At 43.6% G+C, this 19,985-nt stretch overlaps 1 protein-coding gene across 1 annotated transcript in view; it reads left to right on the forward strand.

Moving 5' to 3' along the window:
• LOC138850148 (uncharacterized) overlaps positions 1-19,493 on the forward strand; it is a 55,130-nt gene extending 35,637 nt beyond the window's left edge. Inside the window, exons 4-5 of the transcript XR_016233166.1 lie at positions 13,750-13,887; positions 19,103-19,493. The gene's annotated coding sequence lies outside the window, so the exon portion shown is untranslated. The remainder of the gene's footprint in view (positions 1-13,749; positions 13,888-19,102) is intronic.
• Positions 19,494-19,985: the final 492 nt, after the last annotated feature.

The following is a 19,985-nucleotide window of genomic DNA, read 5'->3' on the forward strand; positions in this document are numbered from 1 at the left end:
TTCCTAGCCACTTCCAGTGTTAGAGGACTTAGTACCTCCCATAGCAGCCCACTCTTTTTTTGTCAATCTTTGTCAGCTATGGTGAGCTGTGGCCTCTGCTGGTTCACTCCCCAAGTGGCCGTAACGGCCGGGGCTGAGCCAAGCCAAAGACAGGATCCTGAAACTCCATCTGGATCTCCCACATGGGTGGCAGGGCCCCAAGTGCTTCAGCCATCTTCCCTTGCTTTCTCAGGTGCATTAGCAGGGAGCTAGCTGGGTTGAAGTGAACCAGCCAGGAATCAAACCTGTGCCCATTTGGGATGCCGGCTTTGTAGGAGGTGGTTTTACCTGCTGTGTCACAACACCAGGCCCTGTAGTTGAACATTCTTGTTCATACTTTTCATTTTCAGTTTAGAATTTACATTTTTTTTAAACTAAGTGGTTTTTTTTTTTTAAACTATCTTCTTTAGGCACTTAATCAACTAATATATAAGGTATAATTAACTTTGGATACAAAAAGCAAAATACCCACCTTATTAGGTTCAGCAAATAATAGCTAATTAGAGTGGTGGAGTCATTTTTCCACAGAAAAGGCTGAGAATAAATAGATGATACATATGGAAGGAATCTAGCAACCTGATGAGTGTTAAGAGCAAAAAGATATGATTTCTCCGAACTAGATAATGGTGTAGAGCCTACATTTACAGATAAAATTGTAACATCCAGTCTCAAATGAACAGGCTTTTTTTTTTTTTCCATCAGTCCACTGCTCTTCCAAAGTAGTACTGTTAATTACATGTTCATAATTTCTGTCCTACTTAACAGTATATTCAATGAAGATGTTATCTTTCTGGTGAGGCACTTTGTGTAACATTTGACTATGACTATATTTACAGTGTCAAAAATCTTAACACAATTTGACATGTTTTTCTAAATGACTTGCAGGGAAATTTTGGGGAGGGAGGGGGATGAGATGAGTGATACTTTTCTGTAAAGACAGTGACCTTTCTCAATTCACAATTAAGACAGCTGTGAATTATAATGGGTTTCTGTGAGTATTATCATATCTAAACCCAACTGATGATATGATAGCTCAGGGACTAACTCCTTGTGCTCTGCCAGTGTTGTGGGCAGTTTGCTTCTCTGCATGATGAAAGACAATTTCTTCTGCCTGTTTTCTTTAAGCCTAAGTAACTGGGACTAGTGTAAAGAGCATTGGTTTTGCAACCAGATACATCTGATCTCCAATTCTGACGTGAATTCTACGAAATCCAAAAGTTTTTTTTTTATATTTCACTTGTTATTTTTCTAATTTGTTTTTATTATTATTATATGTTACAATATTTCTAAGTTTGCTATGAAATTAAATACAATGTGTGTGTGTGCGCATGTGCTTGATTCATTCAATTTTTCATATATGAGTTTCAAAAAGCTCATAGAAATGGAGTTAAATAATAATGTGATTTTCCCATTAACTTTTTTTTTTTTTTGACAGGCAGAGTGGACAGTGAGAGAGAGAGACAGAGAGAAAGGTCTTCCTTTGCCGTTGGTTCACCCTCCAATGGCCACTGCGGCCGGCACATTGCGCTGATCCGATGGCAGGAGCCAGGTACTTCTCCTGGTCTCCCATGGGGTGCAGGGCCCAAGCACTTGGGCCATCCTCCACTGCACTCCCTGGCCACAGCAGAGAGCTGCCTGGAAAAGGGGCAGCCGGGAAAGAATCCGGCGCCCCGACGGGGACTACAACCCGGTGTGCCGGTGCCGCTAGGTGGAGGATTAGCCTAGTGAGCCGTGGCGCCAGCCCAGATTGAGTTCTTGGTTCCTGTCTTCAGACTAGCCCATCCCTGGTTGTTGTAGGCATTTGGAGAATCAATCAGGAGATAGGCAATCTCTCTCTCTCTGCCTTTCAAATAAATAATTAGAAAACAAAAATTAAAAAATAAGAGATCCTCAAATTAAAATTAAGGTTTTTTTGTTGGTTAAGCAAAGATTAAAAAGTGTGACAAGGGGTGTAGTGGCACTGCCACCTGCAGTGCCAGCATCCCATGTGGGTACCAGTTTGGGTCCCAGCTGCTCCACTTCTGATCCAGCTCTCTGCTATGGCCTGGGAAAGCAGTAGAATATGGCCCACGTCCTTGTGCCCCTGCACCCATGTGGGAGACCTGGAAGAAGCTCCTGGCTCCCAGCTCCTTGCTTCAGATCGGTGCAGCTCCGGCCATTGCAGTCAGTTGGGGAGTGAACCAACGGATGGAAGACCTCTCTCTCTTTCTGCCTTTCCTTCTCTTTCTGTGTAACTCTGACTTTCAAATAAATAAATAAATATTTTAAAAATGTGTGACAATAAATTATTTTCCCTTGTTATGAGGAAACATATCACATTCATTGGGACCAGTGTTGTGGCTCACTGGATTAAGCTGCTGCTTGCAACACTGGCATCGCATATCAGCGTGCCAGTTCCAGTCCCAGCTGCTCCACTTCTAATACAGCTTCCTGCAAATGTGCCTGGAAACGGATCAGCAGATGTCCAAGTACTTGGGCCTCTGCCACCTGTGTGAGAGACCTTGATGGAGTTCCTGGCTCCCAGCTTTGGCATGGCCTAGCCCTGGTTGGTACAGCCATTTGGGGAGTGAATTGATAAACCAAAGATTTCTTGCCCTGTCACTCTGCCTTTATAATAAATAGAAACATTTTTAAAAAGAATATTCATTGCAGCATTGTAAGATGGAGAATAACTGAAATGTCTAGCAACAGTATAATGGTTATATAAATTGCAATGTATCCATAAAATGTAATTCTACAGGGCTATTAAAATGAATGATGCAATCTATGTCTACAGATATAGAAAGATACCTAAAATAAATTAAAAATCAAAATACAGAACATTATATGTAGTATGCTATCATTTTATGCAGTTTAGAAAGATATATACATATATTAAATATTAAAGTATCTCTGGAGTGATATACAAAGAATTGAAAAATATTGCTGCTGAAAAGTTGGATTAGAGACAAAGAATTAGGGATAGCAGAGGAACTTACACTCTATACTCTACAGTATTGCTTGTTTTTTTTTTTCCAACCAGGCACATGTATTATTTTTCAAAAATAACAGAGCAATCATTAAGCAAATTATAGCAGAGGAGTCTAACGATATATGAATCTGATACTATCTTCATCACAACACAGTCAAATGCCATTGCTTATCTCTACCTGAGGGATAAATCGATGATTGAGTATATGCCCAGGATCCTTGTATCATTAAGAGGCAACAGGGACTTACTGGGCACCAGCTCCCTACAGCCTACCTTGAAAATAACCCAGCTCAGAAAAATACCGACTTTGTACTCTGAGTATTCCTAATATCTGTACTGCTCCCTCTCTACATTGAAAGCTTCTTAAAGGCAGGTACCATCTACCACTTTATTGTCAGTCACTATTACAATAAATAGAGAGTTCATTGTATTGATGTCGGGGCTGGCACTGTGGTGTAGCAGGTAAAGCCACCACCTGCAGTGCCAGCATCCCATGTGGACACTGGTTCGAGTCCCAGCTGCTCCACTTCTGCTCCAGCTCTCTGCTATGGCCTGGGAAAGCAGTAGAAGATGGCCCAAATCCTTGGGCCCCTGCACCTGTGTGGGAGACCTGGAAAAAGCTCCTGGCTCCTGGCTTTGGATTGGCTCAGCTCTGGCTGTTACAGCCATTTGGGGAGTGAACCAGTGATGGAAGACCTTTCTCTCTGTCTCTCTTTTTCACTGTCTGTAACTCTACCTCTCAAATAAATAAGTTTGGAGTAGGCATTTGATCTAGCAGTTAAAACACTGCAAAATGCCTGTGTTTAAGTCCTAGTTCTGCGCCTGATTCCAGCTTCCTGATAATGCACACCCCTGGGAGGCAGCAGATGGGAGCCTAAGTAGTTAGGTTCCTGTCACCCATGTGAGAGACTTGGATTAGATTCCTGGCTCCCAGCTTTGGCCCTGGTCCAGCCAGAGGTCATTGCAGGAGTTTGGAGAGTGAACCAGTGGATCTCTATCTGTCCCTCCGTATCCCTCAATAATTTAAAAATTTTATATATATGTATATATACACACACACGCACACAGGGATGTACACACATATATATGGCAAGTTCTAGCATTTACATCCACAAACATTTGGTTGCTTAAAAAAAATAATATAACTTGACATCAACAGACTTTTTTTTTAAAGAGTATTTATTTGAAAGTCAGAGTTACACAGAGAGAGAGGCGAGGCAGAGAGAGAGAAAGGTCTTCCATTTGCTGGTTCATTCCCCAGTTGGCCACAACAGCCAGAACTGTGCCAATCTGAAGCCAGGAGCCAGGGGCTTCTTCCTGGTTTTCTATGCTGGTGCAGGGGCCCATCGTCTTAGGCCATCTTCTACTGCTTTCCCAGGCATAGCAGAGAGCCAGATTGGAAGAGGAGCAGCCAGGACTAGATCTAGACTCATATGGGGTGCCAGCACCACAGGTGGAGGGTTAACCTACTGTGCCACTGTGCTGGCCCTTACTATCTTTTTTAGAAGGTAAACTTTTTAATTTATGTCTTCATCATGCCAAACAATTCATGAAGCAAAGCAAACAAACAAACAAACAAATCATGGCTGTGAATACTTAGGGCACTTGCATTCTTTATCAGGGTCCCTGAGTTTGCCTATTCCTGATTCCAGCTTTCTGCTAATTTGCACTCTGTAGAGTAAGAAGTGGTAGCCCAGGTAGTTGGGCCCTTGCCACCCACATGGTAGACCTGAATTGAGTTTCCAGCTTGCTTCTGTGACAGTATAAACAGGGATGAAAGAAATTGAAAAATGAAGGCATGCTCTAATGTCATTTTCAAAGATAAGAACGATAGGGTCAAGTGTTTGGCACAGTGGGTTAAGAGACTTCTTGGGATACTTGCATTCTGTATCAGAGTGCCAATGCCTAGATTCAGATCCCAGCTCTGCCTCTGAGTTCAGCTTCCTGCTAATATGCACCCTGGGAGGCAATAGGTGATAGCTTAATTATTTGGGTTCCACTACCCATATGCCAGACCTGGACTGAGCTTTAGGCTCCTGGCTCTGGTTTGGCCCAACCCTGGCAATTACAGCCATTTGGAGTATGAAATAGTAGGTGGAAGATAGCTCTATGTTTGTCTGTCTCTGTCTCTGCCTTTCAAATAAAATTAAAATAAATTAAAAAAATTTTTAAGACTAGGAACAAGTGAAGGTCTGTAATGGGGCTTTAAAAATCAGACAATGCTAGGATAGAGTGCTAGAGTTCTGGCCCAGTCGATTCCTAGGATGTGTGGTGGAGCCATTCATACACACACACATATAATTGTAGTGAAAATTAAATAGATGGTCACTGTATACTACTTAGCACAGTGATGCACAGTACATAGAATGTACTCAGCAAATAGTAATTTTTGTTATCAGAGAAAGAACAAAGCCAAACCCCTTTCATATCTAAGAGTTCCCAGATGGTCCCTGGAAGCAGGATTTCATTGGTATGTTTACAAGAAATTGCCTCTAAGACAAGAAGCTGTGATTTGCGGAGAATGAGATTAAGGATTAGAAGATGCTAAGCTCCAAGTCCTCACTCTAATGCTTTTAGGCATTTCGAACTTCAACTAATCACCTATTGTCTCAGTGACCTGGATTTCCCCATCTGAAAATAATTCCTGGGATTTTTCTGAGTAGCAAGAAATAATATTTAGAAATCCTGATGTACTTTTTTTAAAAAAAAATTATTTATTTATTTGAAAGGCAGAGTTACAGAGAGAGGGAGAGACAGAAAGAAAGGACTTCCATCTGCCGGTTCATTCCCCAAATGGCCATAATAGCCAGAGCTGGGCTGGTCCAAAGCCAGGAGCTTCTTCTGGGTCTCCCACACGGGCATAGGGGCCCAAGCACTTGCACTGTCTTCCACTGCTTTCGCAGGTGCATTAGCAGCGAGTAAAATTGAAAGTGGAACAGCTGGGATTTGAACTTATGCCCATATGGGATGTCAGTACTTAAGGTGGTGGCTTAGCCTGCTAAGCCACAGCACCGGCCCCTTGATGTACTCTTAAAAACACTGGTGAATTATTTTGTCTCTGGCCCTGTAAGAGTCATGCCCTGAGAAAGGTGCCAAGTTTCCCATCTGAGGGGTTGTAAAGGTCTCATAATCTCACAGCCACACATGTATCAGATGACAGACTGCTGACACTTCATGGTAGAAGGGGACATAAAGTAGAGCTCTGACACAAGGAAGTTCTCGCTCAGCTTTTCTAAGTCTGTCAGCCAAGGGATGTTTCACCATCTCTCACCCTGATCAGGAAATCTCACCTTGCACTCTCAACTTTCCCCTAGGGGAAAAAGAATCCCTCTTATAAGGGATCCAGGAGCTTGGAGGAAAAAGGAGGATCTGGAGGAAGAATGTGCTGGTCAGCACTTTTCAGGGATATTCATACAGGAATAGCATACTTTTTTTCATCTTCATTATATTATATGCATATAATTGGCACACTCATGAAATCTTTTTTAATTTTTTTTTATTTGACAGGTAGAGTTATAGACAGTGAGAGAGACAGACAGAGAGAAAGGTCTTCCTTCTGCTATGGCCGGCACTGTGCCGATCTGAAGCCAGGAGCCAGGTGCTTCTTCCTGGTCTCCCATGCAGATGCAGGGGCCCAGGCACTTGGGCCATCCTCCACTGCGCTCCCTGACCACAGCAGAGAGCTGGACTGGAAGAGGAGCAACCAGGACTAGAACCCGGAGGCCATATGGGGTGCTGTCGCCGCAGGCAGAGGATTAACCAAGTGAGCCTCGGCGCTGGCCCCATGAAATCTTCTTATAGCAGCAGTATGCTGTCCTGGAAAGAGCCATAGAATGACTCAAGTCTTGGCTATTCTGTAATTAATATGTGATCTTCAGTTGATCACTACTTCCTTTGAACTATGGTTGCTTTGTGAAGCTATGCAAAGTTATGAATAGAGAGGAGATATTTCTTCCTGGCTCACCTGGTTACTCTTAGAAGCCACACTTTTTGGTCTTGGAATTGGTCTTCAAATATTGAAATATTTTTCTTCTCAGTTGATCTATTTTCTCCTATTTTTGCAAGCTCCAACACTATCACTTTCATCTGTGAATTTAGTGCTAAGACCTGAACACAGCACAAAGTATGTTTACAATGCAGGTTTGTTGAATAATTGGTTAGAGGAATTATTTTAAATTACTGTTAGCTCCTTAGATGAAGCCCCTAAGACACCCAGGACAGTGGAAAACAGGTGCTGAAGAAACACAAATTGATGAATTCATCTTGTACTATGTCATCCCTTCCTCCTGCTTGATTTGCATCTTCTCTTCTTTGGGAAGTTGAAATATCCTGCTGTGTTTTGCTTTTCCCAACTGCTACCAATCACTAGTCCAAATTATCACACTCTTGGAGAATTCTGGAATCTCCCTTTATAGGTAGGATTCTAGATTTAGCACATTTTCTTGGTATAAATATGTCCTGTACAACATTTGGATCATATTTATACCAAAATTTTTTCATTGTGTATCTGAAATTCAAATGTAACTGAGTGTATTTTATCTAACCACTGTACTTACAGTCTCAACACAAGTACTGACACCAACAACGAAGTTGTCATTTCCCAAGATTATACCTCTTAGGGTCTGTGCTTATTAATTAGTTAGTTCCCAAACATCCCTAAGAGACAGAAAGCCACTTTGTTTTCTTTCAAGCATTGTCAGAGTCATGTGATGAGGAAGGGAGAATCAAATCCCTTGGTTTCCTACTTGATCTCAAATTTCCTTCATAGGACCACTGAGCTTCCCTCCCTTCTCTTTGCTAAGGGCTAGCGACTTGTGGATATTCCACCAATGCTCAGAAGTTAAAGTATTTCGGCCGGTGCCGTGGCTCAATAGGCTAATCCTCCAACTTGCGGCGCCGGCACACCGGGTTCTAGTTCCGGTCGGGGCGCCGGATTCTGTCCCGGTTGCCCCTCTTCCAGGCCAGCTCTCTGCTGTGGCCAGGCAGTGCAGTGGAGGATGGCCCAGGTGCTTGGGCCCTGCACCCCATGGGAGACCAGGAAAAGCACCTGGCTCCTGGCTCCTGCCATCGGATCAGCGCGGTGCGCCGGCTGCAGCGGCGGCCATTGGAGGGTGAACCAACGGCAAAGGAAGACCTTTCTCTCTCTGTCTCTCTCTCTCACTGTCCACTCTGCCTGTCAAAAAAAAAAAAAAAAAAAAAAAAGAAGTTAAAGTATTTCAAACACTGAGTTTAGGTTTCTCCCTGTAAGCTGCTTGAGAAACCAGTTCATCCTTCCACATTTCCCTGAGGCTGTCACTGAATCACAGAAACCTCATTTCAGTCTCCAAACATCAGTGACATTTTAACCTCTCTGTTTTGTATGCCTTGTGTTTGTTAAATTACAAAGTCCTGGATTTGTTCTTGATGTAGTTACTTATTTTTGTTGTTTTCCGTACAGAAGCATGTCTTGGGCTTGCTTTTACCATTGCTCTTCCCTAGCCAACCCTGCTAATTTAATATGTTGTCACCTGTGGCCCAGATTGCAACAACGGTATCCTAGCTCTTCTGGTTTCCTGGATCATGCAACTCCTAACAAATTTCCCCTTACAGAGCATCCTTTTCCCACCTGGGATTCCATTATGGGATTCTGGGAAAGTTGGCATGAATCTCTATTTCCTGCTAAACAAAGCAATATCAACTTCCACCACCCAATGTTCAAGGCTCTCAAACCTATCTATTTTCTTCTTCTCATCTGTCTTGCATAGATGTAACATGACTGCCATTTGCCAGTCTCTGGGCCTCTTCCTAACTTCTGGCTGCACATCATTACATTTGCCTTGAATACCCAAATCTATTCTCTCCAAACTGTGTACCTTGCCTCCTTCAAAATTCAAACCATTAGAAGATAATACAGAGGCTGGTGCTTTGGCACGGATTAACTCCCTGGCCTAAAGCACTGGCATCCCATATGGGTGCCAGTTTGAGACTTGGCTGCTCCACTTCCAGATCCATCTATCTGCTATAACCTGGGAAAGCAGTAGAAGATGGCTCAAGTCCTTGAGCCCCTACACCCGCGTGGGAGACCTGGAAGAGGCTCCTGGCTCCTGGCTTCGGATTGGCGCAGGTCCAACTGTTGTGGCCAACTGGGGAGTGAACCATTGGATGGAAAACTCTCTCCCTCTCTCTCTGCCTCTCCTCTCTCTGTGTAACTCTGACTTTCAAATAAATTAATAAATCTTGAAAAAAATAAGATAATACAGCCAGTGGGTGGGTGCAGAAGGCCCTTCCAAAGAGTAAAATGCAAAATAGAAAAAGCAAAGGTCCAGCAAATGTGATTATGTAAGAATGAAAAGCTTCTTTATGTCAAAACTATAAATAAAACAAAAGAAAAATGTATGCTGTGCATAACAGTTGACAATATTAATATGATTTGCAAATAAGTAAGAAACAGACATTCCAAAAGAAAATGAATAGCAGATATTAGTGTATGAGGCACACACACAAAGTGTAAGAGGCCAAAAACGTGAAGCCCATACAACTATGGGGTGTTGGAGAAATGTAAGTTAAAATAGCGATGAATTTCCCTGTCTCTTTTTTAATGGGTGTGTTTTAAAAGGTGATAATCAGTGTTCATGAAAGTACAAGAACAAGATTTTTCACATGCGCTTTGCAATCAATTTTAGGATATTCTTCCTGCATTTCTTTAAAATAGTGCAGATTTTTAAAAATCCTAGTACTTTTTTACCTGTTGACAGTGTTTTATAATTTTTACAGTAAATATATATCCATTTTATAATTAGTAAATACATTTTTTTAAAGTTCTTTAAAAATTGAAGGGAAGAGTAGGAGGGTAGAGAAGTATAGTGCATTTTCATAGCCAATAGGCCTGATTAAGATCCAGCCATCAGGGTGGACATTGTGCTGCAGCACATTATGTACCACTTGGCATGCCTGGTTCAAGTCCCACCTACTCCAGTGAGATCCAGTTCCCTGCAAATGCACCTCAAGTGGGAGGCTTGTGTACTTCAGTCCCTGCCACTCGGGTAGGAGATCCAGATAGCGTTTGGGGCTCCTGGCTTCTGCCAGGCCTGGTCCTGGCTATTGTGGGCATTTGGGGAATGAGGCAGCAATTGGAAGACTCTCTCTGTGTCTCTCTCTCTGCTTTTTAAGTAATAATAAATAAAAATATTTAGAAATGCATGTTTGCCCCTAACTAGCCACAATTACCTTCTTAAGCCTAGAATGCCCACCTAGAGAAGTTGGTAGATTAAAACAGAAAAAAGTATGTAACCTGTTACCCTAATATCTAGCACTTTGTAAACATTCAAAGAGTGGTGTTCTCTACAATTGTTCTCTTGTATCCTCTGAGAGTATATAGTTTAAGTCTTCTGTATGTAATAGATGCTGGGATACATGATTGATGATCTGAGGTTTTATTTTGTCTGTACCTTTTATATTCTTTGCTAATCCCATTCTCTCCTTCCTCTTTTCTTTCCCTCCTGCCTATTCCACTGGTCTTACCCGTCCCTTTCTTCTCATCACACTCCATTTCTTATAGAACAAAGTACTCTGAATAGCATTTTCAAAGCCCAATTCCAAAGGCAGAGGTTTGTCAGCCTTACCTGAAGATCCCCAGTGATGTCAATGGGTCCCACTCTTCTCACTCTTGCTCCTTATTTTAGCAGCATCTGGCTTGAAACTCATCTGCTGTCAGGACGCCTCCTCTGCTCCACTGCACTTGAGTCTGCTCACTTTGGAGCTTCCTGGTAACCTGTGACATGTTTGTCTCTTGACCTTTTCTTTCCTCCAGGCAGAAGCCAATTCTTTGCTTCTTATGATGCTTCCTGCTTGTTTGTGTGCGTCAGTCCAGTAAATTAAATTTACAGCATTTGCTAGGCAGCTTCCCCTCCTTACCTCTTCATTTCCTCCTTTTGTCTCTTCCACTCCCTTGCCCTCTACACTGGAAATATAATTATCTTTTTTTCTCTGACACAAATTTGTATTTGCTTTGGGAAAGTATAATGAATTCTTTTATAACTATGATCCACAGTCACAATATTGCATATATATAATTTTATTACTTGAGAAACATTCAAACACCTCAAGGCAGCTGAGAAGATAAAAAACAGGGGCCGGTGCTGTGGCATAGTGGGTAAAACCACTATGGGCTCCAGTTCAAGTCCCAGCTGCTCCACTTCCTATCCAGCTTTCTACTATGGCCTGGGAAAGCAATAGAAGACGGCCCAAGTGTTTGGGCCCTTCCACCCACGTGGGAGACTCGGAAGAAGCTCCTGGCCCCTGGCTTCGGATTGGCGCAGCTCTGGCCGTTGTGGCCATCTGGGTAGTGAACTAACAGATGGAAGACCTCTCTTTCTCTCTCTGACTCTCCTTCTCTCTATGTAACTTTCAAATAAATAAATAAATAAATATTTTTTAAAAAGATAAAAAACAATGGTAGAGGGTGATCTGTCAACAAGCCCTGGATTCTCCCCTCCATATTCTCAAAACTATTAGGGGATAGGGGCCAATGTTTTCATACAGCCAAGTTAAGCCTCTGCTTACCAGCTTCCCATAATGGAAGGCTGGTTTTTACTGCTGCTCCTTGGCTTCCAAGCCAGCATCCTGGTAACGCCCCTTGGGAGGCAGCAGAGGATGACCTAGGTCCTTTGGCATCTGTCACCCATGTGGGAGACCAGGACAGGGTTCCTGGCTTCTGCCTTCAGAGTGGTGCAGACCTGGCTAGACCAGCCATCTGGGGACTGAATCAGCAGATGGAAGATTTGGTATGCACAGAGGATACTTAACGGGCCTCTGAAAGTAGCAAAAGAGATTTCAGAACAATTTCCACCTCAAGTGGGACCATTAACTTTGGGGCTGTGATAATCAATTCAGTGACAGATCAGCTCTGATGGACAGTCACAGATTTTCTTGATTTGCATTTGGGAATTACTATTCAAGGCCATAAATCCATAAAATTGGTAGGAGCACAGAGGAATATTCAAAACATGGTACGGTTGTTGGAGTGACGTCAACAGGATGGCAGAATAGGGATTTCTAGCAAACATCCCCTTGCAGAAACATCCATTTAAACAACTGCCCATGTGCAAAAAACACTTTCACAAGAGCTAAGGAATCCAAATGAGAGGTGATAGTACTTGAGTGAAACACAGATGGAAGAAAAGATGCATTATAGAGGGTAGAGAAGACAGTTTCATATTACCCATATCATCTCTCCCCAAGCCTTCTGCAAGGGAGAAGACTGAAGTTAACATGTAAATTTACCATAGACACTGGCACCAGAGCCACCTTCAGTAAACCATGGCCCTCAGCCATCCCTGAAGGCCCAGACTAAAGACCAGCCTCCATATCATCAGAAGTCAGGCCTATCCTAGCATTGGGCTGGCCCCTACAGACCCAGACTACAGGCCATCACTCCCAGATCAAGTCTTCAGATCAGTCCTAGGGAAACCCAGGTTCCAGGCTTGCCAGAATGCCAAGCTACTGGCCCCAATGGCACAGGCACCAGGCTGGTGGTACCTGTGGCTCAAATCTGACCCAGAGTCTAGACCTTCCTAGGAGACCCAAGCTCTAGAACCACTCCCACAGACCGGGGAGCTAGCTTTGGCCCTTCAGACTCAAGCTCCATGCCTGCTCCACCACCAGAACAGCTTTTGTAGACTAAAAGCCCGTTCTATGAACCCAGCTGCTAGGCATGCCTTAGCACCCAAATGACCCCAGCACAGTCAGACTCAAGACTTGCCCCAGCACTAGGTAAGCCACCATGGACTCACAGTCTGGCAAGCCGCTGTGGACACAGGCCCCAGGTCCTGCTCCATAGACTTAGTGGCCAAGATCACCCCCACTGAACTTCAATACCAGGCTAGCCTCATGGATTCAAGACCATAACTGAGGATGTAGGTTCCAGGCCCACCTCCATAGACCTAGGCACCAGACCAGTCTACCTGAGGACTCCAAAAACAAGCCTTATCATAAACCCTACCAGATAACCCATTGAGAACCACAAATAATCAGAGAAACATGACATAACTAAAGGTATACAATAAAGCACTGATAACTGATCTTAAAGAAATGGAGATCTAGGGGCTGGCGCTGTGGCATAGTAGGCTAAGCCTCTGCCTACAGCACAGGAATCCCATATGGGCCCGGATTCAAGGCTTGGGCTGCTCCTCTTCCGATCCAGCTCTCTGCTATGGCCTGGAAAAACAGTAGAAGATGGCCCAAGTGCTTGTGCCCCTGCACCTACATGGGAGACCTGGAGGAAACCCCTGGCTCCTGGTTTCAGATTGGCCCAGCTCTGGCCATTGCAGCCATTTGGGGAGTGATCCAGCAGATGGAAGACCTTTCTCTCTGCCTCTGCCTCTCTCTGTCTGTAATTCTATCTCTCAAATAAATAAATAAATAAAAAGAAAGGAAGGAAGGAAGGCGGGGGTGGGGGGGTCTTCTATCTGCTGGTTCACACCCCAGATGGCCACAATGGCCAGAACTGTGCTGGTCCGAAGTCAGGAGCCGGGAGTTTCCTCCAGGTCTCCCACATGGGTGCAGGGACCCAAGTACTTGGGCCATCTTAACAGAAGCTTCTTGAGCACTTAATTGTCTTTCCAAATACTGATTTAGTAAAGATAAGGAAAAATCTGGGGGGAAATGTTTAGCTTAAAATTATTGTTTGCCAATAGTTCCTTCTAGGATTTCAATGTCTGTCTGTAAAGACCAGATTGGAAGTGAATGTGTTGTAATTACAGATTTTTCACATCAAATGATATTTTCATGAAGGTTGGAAGAGAAAACTCAGACATTTCTTGAGTGTCTACTAAATGCTAAGCATTGTGATACCAGCTTTACAACCCTTATCTCAGTTAGTCACCATGACCTTCAATTAGGTAGGTCTTTTTCTCTCTAAATTACAAATGGGAAAATTGAGGTTTGAGAGTTGAAATAATTTGCCTGAAGTCACACACAGAGTGGTTTGAACTGTACTGAAACTAATTCTATAATTCTGTTCTGAGTATGTAAATATTGGAGTTTTAATGGTAGTTTCTCCATGGGAACAGAATAATTATGATCTCACAATTAGTTAAAATTTTTAAAATCATTTTATTGTGTTTAAAGAAAATAAACTTGAAATCTTTACTTAGTATATACTAAATGGATCTTCTGTATATAAAGATAATTGAAAATGAATCTTGATGAAGAATGGGATGGGAGAGGGAGTGGGAGATGGGATGGTTGCGGGTGGGAGGGACGTTATGGGGGGAAAAGCCGCTATAATCCAAAAGTTGTACTTTAGAAATTTATATTTATTAAATAAAAGTTTTTTAAAAAAAGGAAAATAAACCATTTGGTAGTGGAAGCTGTAGTTCCTGACTGCACCACAAAAGAGGAAAATCTCAGAAATGCTTTATCCTTACTTAGCATCCAAGACTTTTCTCTGGGATTTATGGGTCCCTCACATGCATTGATGTTTATGTAAAAATTAGACATTGTGCCTGAGCTGAGTGCCCTGTTCCTCAGATTTATTTATCGAATTGATCATCAGTATCTTTAGCAGGAAACATCAAGACAGTGATTATTGAACTTGAGAGGTATTAATGTGTTGTTTATTATTAGCTGACGCCTAGAATTAAACTATCTCAAAGAAGTAGACCAGCAGGAAATGCCAATTAGTAGCATGTTAGGGACAAAATGAAGTGAAAAATATCTGATAAAAATTCTGAAATTATCTTTGTTTGAAAAGTGCCAGCCCTTATCATAAATTTTCATCATTATTGATGAAATTTTCTATTTAAGATTTTATAAGTTTTTATGAAATTTGGACTGTCCTGTCCCCAGGAAGAAATAGATTGTAGTGGAAGCACATAGCTTGAGAGTAGTTTCTGGGTAAGAGAGGGTTTAGTGCTAAGTCAACAGATTGGAAATGATCCAATGAAGTGCTGTCTTCAGGAAAGAGAATCTAAATCAGGAAGAACCAAAGTAGTAGAGTTAGAAGCAGGCAAGGAGAAGGCATAGGATCATGAACAAAGGAACAGAGGGGGACTAGACTTGAGAGAGAGAGTAGGATTAGATGTGAAATACTGGGTGGAAGGCAGAGTTTGGTCTTTCCAGACCTGCCCCTGGGTTCAACTTGCACCGGGATCCATTCTTCACTCATTTTTTCCACTCCATATCCAGGTTTTCATGCCCTCTGGCTCCAGTTAGGTTAGCATGAAGTCAAACTCAGGCCAGAGAGCCGAGAGGTCAGGGTTGTTACTCCCGTGGCTTTCTCCTTGCAAGCTACCTCTGGTTGGCTAACCCTTAACCCAAAGTGACAGTCCGTGTCCAGGCCACCAGACTTACACATCCCTTTCTCCTTCTAGCTTCTGAAACTCCTCTCTTCCCCTGTCCCTTTGGGTCTTGGTTTAGTAAAAACACAGCTGGTATCAGCCCATGGTTACTGCCCTGACTCACAAGTTTTTTAAAAAAAATTAAAATTAGCCGGCACCGTGGCTCAATAAGCTAATCCTCCGCCTAGCGGCACCGGCACACCAGGTTCTAGTCCCAGTCGGGGCACCAGATTCTGTCCTGGTTGCCCCTCTTCCAGGCCAGCTCTCTGCTGTGGCCAGGGAGTGCAGTGGAGGATGGCCCAAGTGCTTGGGCCCTGCACCCCATGGGAGAAGCACCTGGCTCCTGGCTCCTGCCTTCGGATAGGTGCAGTGCGCCGGCCGCAGCGCCAGTGCGCCAGCCGCAGCAGCCATTGGAGGGTGAACCCACGGCAAAAGGAAGACCTCTCTCTCTCTCTCTCTCACTGTCCACTCTGCCTGTAAAAAAAAAAAAAAAAAAAGTTAAAATTATTTTAAAAAATTTTAAATTAAAAAATTATTCAAAAGGCAAAATTACAAGGAGAGAGGCAGAGACATGAGAGACATGAGAGAGATCTTCCATTTGCCTTACACTCCCCAAATAGCTGCAATGGCCAGGGCTGGGCCAGGCCAAAGTTAGGATCCTGGAACTCCTTCCAGGGCTGATCCACATCTTCATAATAGTCCCTTTGTAACCAAAGTTTCCTTAGTTTTGAGTGTTCAACTGTTTCCAGTTAACCTCAGACCATTACATTTCTTTATATTCATTTCTCCCTTCTTTTGGAAACAGAATGCTCTTTTCTATCTAGGCCCATTGCTACCCAGCTAAAACACACAAACATACACCCTTTTTTTCTTTTTTTATTTTATTTTTTTATTTTTTTTGATAGGCAGAGTGGACAGTGAGAGAGAGAGACAGAGAGAGAAAGGTCTTCCTTTGCCGTTGGTTCACCCTCCAATGGCCGCCGCTGCAGCCGGCGCACCGCGCTGATCCGATGGCAGGAGCCAGGATCCAGGTGCTTTTTCCTGGTCTCCCATGGGGTGCAGGGCCCAAGCACCTGGGCCATCCTCCACTGCACTGCCTGGCCATAGCAGAGAGCTGGCCTGGAAGAGGGGCAACCGGGACAGAATCCGGCGCCCCGACCGGGACTAGAACCTGGTTTGTGCCGGCGCCGCAAGTCGGAGGATTAGCCTATTGAGCCACGGCGCCGGCTTATACACCCTCTTTTTCAAGTTTCGCTTTGAGCTAGGTAGGGCCACTAACAAGCAGAATGATACATGATTCTTCTTATCTCTCTCTCCCCCTTTTTTTTTTTTAAGGAGAAACCACAGAACCAACGTTGTGGCATGGTGGGTAAAGCCACCGCCTGTGTTGCTCGAATCCCATATGGGCACTGGTTCATGTCCTGGCTGCTCCACTTCCCATCCAGTTCTCTGCTAATGTGCCTAGGAAAAGCATGGAGAATGGCCCAAATGCTCAGGCCCCTGCTACCCACATGGAAGGCCTATAAGGAGGTCCCTGGTTCAGCCCTGGCAATTGTGGCCATCTGGGGAGTGAACCAATGAATGAAAGATATCTCTTTCTCTCTCTCCTCTCTTTTTTCTCTTCTCTCCTCTCTCTCTCCACCCCCCCCCCTTCTCTCCCTCTCTGTAGCTCTGGCTTTCAAATCAATCAATCAATCAATTAATCAATAAAAAGAGAGTCCACTCTTCTTTATCCTTCATCCTGCTGTTTCATTCCTGGAGCCCCAGCATTTATCTTGCAACGTTAAGATAAAAGCCATAACCTTAGGATGGAGGAAGAGAGGGTTAGAAGAGGCTGATAACCTGACAAACTGCCTAGCTCAAGACTTCTTTTATATGAGAAATAAGCTGTATAGTTTTAAGTCTGTGTTTTACTGGGTTTTTCTATCATGTGCAGCCAAACTAATCCTAAGTAATGTATGTTTGCAGCTGTTTTCAATACAGTCATAACTCCCTGTTTACATAGCCCTTATCACCCCCTAATATTTTATTATTTTTACTGCCTGTTTCCTCCCACTAGACTCCTTAATGATAGGGAAGCTGCTTGTGTTGTTGTATCTCTGGCCCCTAGAACAGAGTTCACCATACACTCCATGTAGGGGCTCAGTAAGTAATCCTAAATGAATGAATGACACAAGTGCAAATAGCAGAGGTGAGCACTGCTGAGTGAAGGACCACACCAGAAGTGTAGGTCTTGTTCTCATTAGTGTATAACAGTAACACTGAAATCATTCTGCTGTTCCAGACTTCTGTGCCATTGTACAAGCTGTTTATTCTGCAGAGAACACATTTTCCCTTTAGTCCATCAGTTACATTGCTACTTAAATCCAAAGCTTTAACCTAATCATTGCCTTCTCTGAGAGCCTAGCCCCCAGTCACTGCAAATAGAGTTCATCTTTCTTTACTAAAATTTATACCCAATTCTTAGTTGAATTACAACACTTGCCTCGCTGCATCATAAGTGATTGTTTACATGTCTGCCTCCTTGACTAGCTGCTGGGCCCTGGAGGATAAAGTCTATGACTTATTTATCTCTGTAATCTCAGGACTTAGCCTAATACCTACCTCTTAGTCAGGCTCAATATATGTTTGCTAAATTATTAGCAAGAGGACAGACCTGAGGCTGTGAATTGAATCAGCTAGTAGAAAATAAAAACCACAAAGACATTTTTGGAATACATATTCTGTGAGAAAAAAAAGTATACTACACTAGAAGACAACTCGGAGTCTGACACCAGCTCTAGAACTTCCTCTCTAGTGACCTCGGACCGTTTGAATGTCTACCTCCTCATTTATAAACTAGGACAGATTGAGAAGATCTGTTGTGAGGATTAAATAAAAAATTATGGGCAGAAGTTCTTTTTGTAAATTAAACTATTAGGCTTCAGGCAAGACAAACTTAAAACTGCCCAAGGAAGGGAGTTTTTACTTTTTAAGATGATAACTGGCCCCAGAAAAATCATCTCCCACTTCTCTAGAGACAAAGGTAACTATGCTGTTCTTTAGCTTTTTTCCCTCATTTTCAGTCTTGAAAGAGCCTCCGTGAATCTGTAGTAGCTTTCGAATTTTTAGTCCCCTCATCTAAAATCAGTGTTCTACCGTCTGATAGAGTTTGTCATAGGGAGTCAACTGTTTTACTTAGGATTGATATTTATGACAAGGCTTTTCCCTACTGCTTAATATGCCATAGTAAACAGCCAAATTGGGCTGAAACTCGGGCTAAGTGGTGTGAGCATGGTGAAGATCCCTCTCCTCAACCTCTCAAAATTAGAATACTTCTTAGGCCGGCGCCGTGGCTCAATAGGCTAATCCTCCACCTTGCGGCGCCGGCACACCGGGTTCTAGTCCCGGTTGGGGCGCCGGATTCTGTCCCGGTTGCCCCTCTTCCAGGCCAGCTCTCTGCTATGGCCAGGGAGTGCAGTGGAGGATGGCCCAGGTGCTTGGGCCCTGCACCCCATGGGAGACCAGGAAAAGCACCTGGATCCTGGCTCCTGCCAGGATCAGCGCGGTGCGCCGGCTGCAGCGGTGGCCATTGGAGGGTGAACCAGCGGCAAAAGGAAGACCTTTCTCTCTCTGTCTCTCTCTCTCACTGTCCACTCTGCCTGTCAAAAAAAAAAAAAAAAAAAAAAAAAAAAGAATACTTCTTAGTATGGCGGAACACAGTGTTACATTCATTTTGTTATTCTCTGGTCCCTTGGGCCTTACCTTGTTTTTTTTTTTCTTTCTTTGTTTCTAGTAGGCTAAAGAACTTCAGCTTTGGGGCCGACGCTGTAACACAGCAGGTTAATGCCCCGGCCAGCGGGTTAATGCCCTGGCCTGAAGCACCGGCATCCCACATGGGAGCCAGTTTGAGACTCGGCTGCTCCAGTTCCCATCCAGCTCTCTGCTATGCCCTGGGAAAGCAGCACAGGATGGCCCAAGTCTTTGGGCCCCTGCACCCACATGGGGAACCCAAAAGAAGCTCCTGACTCCTGGCTTCGGATCGGCACAGCTTTGGCCATTATGGGGCCATCTGGGGAGTGAACCAGCAGATGGAAGACCTCTCTCTCTCTCCTCTGCCTCTCCTCTCTCTGTGTAACTCTGACTTTCAAATAAATAAATAAATCTTAAAAAAAAAAAAAAAAAAGAACTTCAGCTTCTCAGCCAACGGGGGCATCGTGATTTAATGGAAAATGTGGAAGAAAGGGCAGGAGGTGGATTGCAGTGGAAGAGATGCCTTTTAATTGGCCACCCTTAGCACTCAGGGATGTTTTCTTAGGCCTCACCTAGATCTATACTTAGGATCAAATGGAATGATGGGATCCTTAGCTCTGGAATGCAGTCAAGCAGCACTGATGAGCTGATTGTTACAGTCTGATTTTCCCTAGCTGGCTGTACACAGAGAATCCATGTTGGACTTGGGAGATGCTGAGCATTTTGCAATTTCTCCAGCACTGCTAGCACTTGTGTTTTCATCATGGTTATGACTAATTTTTCCCATTCCACTCACGAGGCCTACACTATCTCAGGTCAGCTTTCTGAACTGAAAAGACTTCCTGTCTAGCACACAGGTGTCTCCATCAAAACCAGTTACAGCTGCAGTTTTTCTGATTTCTGCCTCTATTCTGTCTCTATTCGGA

This window comes from Oryctolagus cuniculus, chromosome 1, assembly GCF_051225735.1.
Source record: "Oryctolagus cuniculus isolate XC-2025 breed Fujian yellow rabbit chromosome 1, ASM5122573v1, whole genome shotgun sequence".
Taxonomy (NCBI): Eukaryota; Metazoa; Chordata; class Mammalia; order Lagomorpha; family Leporidae; genus Oryctolagus; species Oryctolagus cuniculus.